This window comes from Pelodiscus sinensis, chromosome 3 (genome assembly GCF_049634645.1).
Source record: "Pelodiscus sinensis isolate JC-2024 chromosome 3, ASM4963464v1, whole genome shotgun sequence".
In the NCBI taxonomy this organism is placed as follows: domain Eukaryota; kingdom Metazoa; phylum Chordata; order Testudines; family Trionychidae; genus Pelodiscus; species Pelodiscus sinensis.
In genome coordinates, this window is record NC_134713.1 from 7,205,645 (window position 1) to 7,213,448 (window position 7,804).

The following is a 7,804-nucleotide window of genomic DNA, read 5'->3' on the forward strand; positions in this document are numbered from 1 at the left end:
CGAAAGAGCCTCTTTCGAAAGATCGCGTCTAGACTGCAGGCGGATCTTTCGAAAGAGCAATCCGCTTTTTCGAAAGAGAGCACCCAGCGAGTCTGGATGCTCTCTTTTGAAGACGGCCTCTTTACATTGAAGAATGCCTTCTTTCGAAAGAGGAACTTTCGAAAGAAGGCGTTCTTCCTCGTTAAACGAGGTTTACCGCCATCGAAAGAAAAGCCGCGTTCTTTTGAAATAATTTCAAAAGAACGCGGCTTGAGACTGGACGCAGGGGAAGTTTTTTCGGGAAAAGGCTACTTTTCCTGAAAAAACCCCTGAGTCTGGACACGGCCTCTGAGTCTACATCTAGACTGCAGGCTTCTTTAGGAAGAAGCTTTTCTGGAAGAGATCTTCCAGAAAACCTTTTTTCGAAAGAGAGCATCCACACAGCAAAAGCTCAACGAAAAAGCGATCTGCTTTCTCGAAAGATAGCGTCCATATTGATTGGATGCTATCTCACATTTCAGTTGTGATTACTGTGGATGGAGGGGCCACCAGGGCACCTGTGTTTTTTCCCTGGAGGCCTCTTCTTTCGAAAAAAACACTCTCTGCCGCGTCCACACACGCCTTTTTCCGAAAAAGCTTTTTTGGAAAAAGGCTTCTTCCTCGTAGAAAGAGGCTTACCGCTGTTGGCAAAACCCCTCCTTCTTTCGACTTTCTGTCGAAAGAACGCAATGGCAGTGTGGATGTAAGTGTAGTTTTTCCAGAAAAATTCTGCAGTGTAGACATATCCTGAGAAACCATTGAGCAAGGTGGGGAGCGGCCATTTAACGGCAAGTCTACATTGCAATCTGGAGATGCCAGTTAGATTGCTGCTAGCTCGGATCTGTCCACTCATGCTGCAGTCAGGCCTCCGGCCGCCGTGTGGACACACTCCGGGTGTGAATGTTTCTGAGGCAAGGGGGGTTTCGAGCCGCTTCTTAAAGGTGGAGAGAGGGCGGGAAGTTGAAGTGTATAAACAGGCCCATTCATAAGTCCCACTGAAGTCCGGTGAGGTTAGTCAGGCTGTAACCCCAGGCCTTTGTGGGGTGGCTCGGTTCCCCTCTAGTGTCAACTAAATGAGCTAGAGCTTGATGAGGCTGCTACAGCCTGGGCTAAGGAAAGCATCTTTTAGCTCAGGCAGTAGAGGCTCATGCATTAAGCTCCAGGGATCTCAGTCTGATCCCAAGTGCCTGGGGTCTGTAGGCATGACATAGGTAGGACCGATGATGGAGGGATACGGGGGGGGGGGGCAGAAGGGGGAAACTGGCGATTCTAAAGGGCTGAGGGCCCCCAGCCGCCTCCTGCTACTGTAGCAGCGGTGGTGGCGGTGGCGACTAAAGCCCTGGGCCCTTTAAATCACTCCCAGAGCTCTGCCCCGCACATTCCCGGTGGCTATGAGGGCTGGGGGGAGGGCGGTGGGGTGCGATTTGGGTGGTGCCGAGGGCTGGCTGGTTCCACTCTTATCCCTTCTGCCAGATACCCCACCCCTTCAGGAGCTGCCTCCTTTGACGAGGGGCCCAGCCTGGCTCATCCTGCATGTAGGTCACACATGCATTCATTTTTACCAAAGAAAGATGATTTAATGGCTTGGGACTGATTGTCCATGGCCTTGCGCCTTCTGCAATCAGCTACCATTCTCGTGGGGCGTCCTTTCACCCCCACTCGGCACAGAGCTATGGCACTCCACGCAATGCAGGCAGGTGGAGAATCAGGCTCTTGCTTTCATCTGTGTTCCGTGGCCTGCTTAGAGAGTCCATCAGCACAGCATCGAGGCACCAACGGACACGGATTGATTGTTTTATTTATTGTCTGAGTGCCCAGGGGGGGCTCGGTGCAGCACCCAGAGGTCCCTGGAGCTTACGGTCTACGTGGCTCTTGCTGTCACTCGTCTCCGTTCTGCAGCTGCACAACTCAGCATGTGGGGGATGGGTTAGTGCTTCGGGTGGCAATAGATCATGACCCCTGCCAGGCATGTTCCAGTCCGTTCCTCACCAAATCTGCAGCCCCACAGTCGGCACTGGCCACCCGTACGAGACCAGTTGCTTTTACATTTCCGAGTGCCTCTAAATAAAAAGCTTCCTGTAAAATCAAACTAAAAGTCATTGGTGATCCTGGGATCAGAGCACAGTGGTTCCAAGAAAGAAGACACTGCCGGCTCTCGGGTGCTGAAGAGTGAGACATCTAGGTGAGAGATCGGCACATATATGCTGCAGTGAGCTCTTTCCCACCAGGGCAAAATATGGTTGCAAGAAAAGCATGTAGTCTGTCTAAAGAAAACATTAATGATCACGTTCAATACCAACTCCAAAGAGTGCACACTAGGGCTATGTCTAGACTGCAAGCCTCTTTCGAAAGAGGCTCTTTCGAAAGATACTTTCGAAAGAGCCTCTTTCGAAAGAGAGCGTCTAGACTGCACGTTGAACTTTCGAAAAAGCGGCTTGCTTTTTTGAAAGAAAGCATCCAGTGAGTCTGGATGTTCTCTTTCGAAGAAGCCCTATTTACATTGAAGAACGCCTTCTTTCGAAAGAGGAACTTTCGAAAGAAGGCGTTCTTCCTCGTGAAATGAGGTTTACCGCCATCGAAAGAAAAGCCGCGTTCTTTCGATTTAATTTCGAAAGAACGCGGCTTGAGTCTGGACGTAGGTGAAGTTTTTTCGTAAAAAGGCTACTTTTTTCGAAAAAACCCCTGAGTCTGGACACAGCCCTAGGATATTGACTTCCCGGGGTTGGAAGATGTGGACGGTACAATTTGAAGCACAAGAATTCAACAGTGCCACTTAGGCCATCAGGGCCAGCCCACAACATTTCGGCACCTGAGGTGGGGAGCTCAAAGATGCCCCCATACCCCCTCGCTTGGGCCAAAACTTTGAAAAGTCTCTTGTACCCTCCTTTCTCCAGCACAGCACTCCACCGTCTCTGTGCATCTAGAGCAGAGAGAATACATATACACCAGCAGCAGACAATTTTCTACACTCTGGGTTCTAGTGGCATCCCCCCTCCCCCCACAGTCTGGCACCTGAGGTGGCTGCCTCAGTTTGCCTCATGGTAGGGCTGGCCCTGAAGGCCATGTCTACACTAGGAAACTATAACTCCTGATTTAACAAAACTGAACTAGTGTGTCCTCACTATGGGGGAACCTTGAAATTAGTCTGAGGAAGACACTGTTAATGTGGATGTGCTACTTCAACTTAGTGCCCCAGGAAGCGCTGGGGAACAATGAGTTTGAATTACTTTGGGGAATCATTATTCTGAAATAGTGGAACTGGAGCATTCACACGACTGTTATTTCAAAATATTTTTTTCAGAATGAGTGTTATTCCTGATGAAAAACAGGAGTATAGATTTTGAATTTAGCAGCCCATTATTTCGAAACAACAGGCTTGGATGCTCTGCTTATAAATTCAACTTTGGGGCAGTTGTTTCAAAATAAAAGTCCTAGTGCAGGCTAGGGTCTAGTGATCTCCTGGTATCGAGCGAAGCACGTGTGTTTGAGTGGCCAACTTTACTTAGGGACAGCACCAGAACAGGGACATTGGGAGGCATCATGGTGACCGTGAGAGTGAGGTTTCAGATCTACCGAGGTGCTTTGAGCAAGCCCATGACCCCATTTTCCCATGAAAGAGAGAGATGCATAAGAGATAGCATCTTGTCTGTAGCCCTCAAGGGTGGGGAAGGTTGATTATGATCATTTTTATAGATGGGGAAACTGAGGCTGAGGGAGGGTAAATGCGTTTCCAAAGGTCTCACAGAAGATCCGAAGCACAGCTGGGAATGGAACCGAGACCCTAGAGAGAGGTTTGGGGGATTAACTAGTTAAGGTTTGAAGATGCTAAGTGGGTATCAGTTTTCTCCACCTGACCCCTGTGTGTGTCTTACCTTGAGCTGCCTGGAGACTGAGGAAGAGAACAAGAAGCAGAAGGTAAAGGATCCTCATGGCTGGAGATGGGCTGGGAACTCAGCTGTCTGGTGAGGAAAGCGGAGAAGCAGATCAGGACTGAAGTTTCTTAAACGAAGGAGTTGGAGGCTCCGTGGGCCCGCTGCTATGTTGTGCACAGTCCAAGGTGAGACGGAGAGCAGCAAAGTGTGGCCATATACCACCTTTGTGCTTCTCTCATGCTGGGCTGCTCCGGAACTGACACAACACAAGGTTCTCCAGCTATTCCCTCTTTCACCCCTGCATGCTCCTTCCTGTGTCTGGTCAGGGTCTCCACAAGGGGGCGCTGTACCAGCTTCCATGCAGGGAAGTGTGTGTAGGACGAAGTGGTGCTAGCATTTCATACAGTGTCACAATGGCCCATGATACACAAGGTGCTGAAAGGAGAGCCAGAGGGGCTGAATGAATGAAACCAGAGAGAGCGAAAAGAAGCACCCAGCTCCACATCTGGCAAACAAGAGGGCTACGTCTGGACTGGCATGATTTTCCGCAAATGCTTTTCACGGAAAAGTTTTTCCGTGAAAAGCATTTGCAGAAAAGAACGTCTAGATTGGCATGGACGCTTTTCTGCAAATGCACGTTTTGCGGAAAAGCGTCCGTGCCAATCTAGATGTGGTTTTGCGCAAGAAAGCCCGGATTGTCATTTTTGCCATCGGGGCTTTTTTGGGCAAAACAGTTTTTAGCTGTCTACACTGGCCCTCTTGCGCAAAAGCGTTTCCGGAAAAGGGCTTTTGCCCAAGTGGGAGCAGCATAGTATTTGCGGAAGAACAGCGACAACCTTACATGAAATTCAAGCGGCCAGTGTAGACAGCTGGCAAGTTTTTCTGCAAAACCAGCTGCTTTTGCGGAAAAACTTGCCAGTCTAGACGCAGCCGAGGAGTGTGGCAGCAGAAATTAAACCTTGTGGAGGGGACAAAACAATGACGAGGGAAGTTTATTCTATTTCTCAGCCCCTCTGGGAGGCCTCTAAAAAAATCTTCAGGGAAGAAAAGAGGCAGAGGAAGGATTTTTTTTGGTCAAACACCAGTGAGGATGCTACCACCATGGCACCAGAAGGACCCCAGCTTGATACATCTGAGTTCCTGCTCTGTTTCCTCCTCCCTGGGGAGTCCCTTTCCACCCACCACTGTTTTCGGCTCATCTTATCTGGAACTGAAATCAACTGCAATGCATGGCACCAACACCGTGAGATGAGATGGCCCACTCAGCTCTGCTTGGCCTGAGAAGGAGCAGTGAAGGAAAGAGACCTGACAAACCCAACTGGATGGTAAGTGAGCCAGGGACCCAAAACAACAGCTCTTGTGGCTGACTTGCCAGCTCAAAGCATCCAGTCGGTGACTGACCAACTGGCATGGACCTGAGAACAACAACAAAAGATTTATTTCACCACCTTTTACGAGCCTACCTCATCTTCACCTTTTGTGTCTGTCTGTTTTGTTGAAAGGAAAGTGACCCTCCTTCCCAACTCAGAACGGAACAGGAAAACCACCGAAAAAACGTTACAGGTTAGAAATTACAGTACCTCACCCTGAGTCTATCCGCTCTTCATACGGGGAATGCTGCCATAGTATTACTCATTCAGCAACAGCAGAATCACAAAATGTGTTTTGGACGATCATTTAGTTTCCCTTTCAATGCTTTTTGCCTTGGTTTGGTTTATTTCCTGTAGAGTGTCTCAGTCTATCCATTTCTAATCTCGGACAGGAATTTCCTAGTGTATTTTCCATGGTATTAAGCAGCCTGCGGGCTCTGTACTCAAAATCCCAGACCTGTTAATATTGTTAATATCGTGCAAGGACAGGCTATGGGAACACTTGTGACTCTTCCATGCAAATCAAAACAACAGGCGGAATGCTCCACAAATGCTGTTACACACCATTTCAGGCCCACCTCCACTGCTGGAGCAAAGCACTCCAGGAACAGGTCTACATGGTGTGACCTCAGGCCTACAGAAAACCTCTCTCTACCCAGAAGTGCTCCTTTCGACTCTCTGAAGCACTGAGAACAGGCCATTTGCAAGGCGCTGAGGATTTAAAATTCACTAACCACGGCTATAAGCTATTGTCATGCAGGGAAACTCAAGTGTCCGTCTGCTATGTACATTGGACAAACGTCTCAGACACTTCGCCAAAGGATCGATGCCCACAAAACAGATATTAGACAGGATCACAAAGAAAAAACAGTTTCTTGCCATTTCAACCAGAAAGGACATTGTCTCAACGACTTAATTACCTGCATCTTGCTTCAAAAGCCTTTTAACACTGCACTTGAAAGAGAATCCTCTGAACTGTTATTCATGCTAAAATTCGACACTTTACACCTGAGTCTCAACAAAGGATCTAGTTATCTTACCCATTACAAAGATAGCTTCCCCAATTATCAGCTCTAATATCATTAGCTCACAGACATGTACCTTCCCCCCCCATCCCCCTTCTGTTCTGAAATGTGATTTGTCCTTTTCATATGTGTTCATTTTTTAAATTGTATCCTTTGGTATATATGGTTGTGACAATTTTCTTCCATTATTTGATCTGAGGAAGTGGGTCTGGCCCACGAAAGCTCATCATCTAATAAACCATCTTGTTAGCCTTTAAAGTACTACATAGTCCTGCATTTTGCTTCAGCTACACCAGACTAACACAGCTACATTTCTATCACTCAACTAGTGAGACCATTAAAGGTTAGAAGTGATCGTACCTCACCCTGTGTCTGCCAGCTCCCCAGGGGTTCTGCCACAGAGTTACTCATTTGGCAGTGGCAGAATAAAGCCCCATGAATTTACAAAAAAGCAAAAGAGCAAGTCCAAACCATGCATCGTCCCACAGATGCTCCCCCCATCAGCAGGATGTTCTCGAGTAAGCTTGCTCAGCAACTGCAGAACAGCTCTCTCATGCCAAAGCAGCTAAGACTCATTTCTTTCGCCAGTCCCTAAGAGCAGTTCCAGCTCTCACTCCTCTGGGGATTTGGGATCCCTCCTGGAAAGTGGCCGTTTCTGCTCTAAGATTGTGGGTACTTTACCTTTCCGGAAGTCTGCTGCAAACAAGTTAGGCCAAGGTGCTAAGGAAGATGTGGGTTCCCGTTCGCTGTCTCCTATATGTGGCAATGGCAGCACACGCGTCTTAGCAATTGGGCCTCAAAGACTGCATTTATCTTGGTTGCAGAATGGACTCTTATTGGCTGGACACCAGACAAAGACAAAATGAAAATGAAAAGATGCTCTTTGGCCATGGAAAGCCCCTTCATTCCCCATAGGCCAAAGATAGAAATGCAAAACACTCAACTGTAGCATTGGAAAATACCCATGGCTACCTGAAACTGCAGAACGGTATTAACAGTATTCGGGGGCTTTCCTGACTCCCGGCAGGGACTTTCAAAAATTCCCAAGTGATGTAGGAGCCAGAGGGGCATGTGGGTAGCAGGTTAAGTGGCCAGTTGAAGTCAATGGAGCTATTACAGTTTACATCCGCTGAGGTCGAGTCCCTCAGTCTTTCAAAGGCAATTAGGCCACTACATCACTTAAGAGGCGTATTGTCAGTCCCAACCATTCCAGTATCTTGAGACAAACAATGTGAGCCTCGGCCATTTTAAAAAAAATAATCTGGGTTCTTTCTATTTGTCTTCTATTGTCCTAGCCATCGTCATTTATATTTTTCTAAGCAAACAGGAAGAGTAGAACATGCTTAAAAAAATTGGGCATATCTAGACTGCATCCCTCTGTCGGCAGAAGGATGCAGATTAGGCAGGTCGACATTGGAAATGAGGCAGGGCTTTAAATATCCCGTGCCTAATTTGCATAAAATGGCCGCCGCGTTTTGCCGATTCAGCACTTTGTTGGCAAAAAGCGGCAGTCTAGAGG

General features: G+C 47.9%; 1 long non-coding RNA gene across 1 annotated transcript; it reads right to left on the bottom strand.

The window, feature by feature from the left end:
• Window positions 1–926: 926 nt before the first annotated feature.
• On the bottom strand, window positions 927–7,110 carry LOC112546500 (uncharacterized). Its single transcript, XR_012902216.1, has 3 exons — window positions 6,967–7,110; window positions 3,891–3,977; window positions 927–2,094 (listed from the first exon to the last, which is right to left on the bottom strand). It is a non-coding gene; the product is annotated as an uncharacterized LOC112546500 (long non-coding RNA).
• Between the last annotated feature and the right edge of the window lie 694 nt (window positions 7,111–7,804).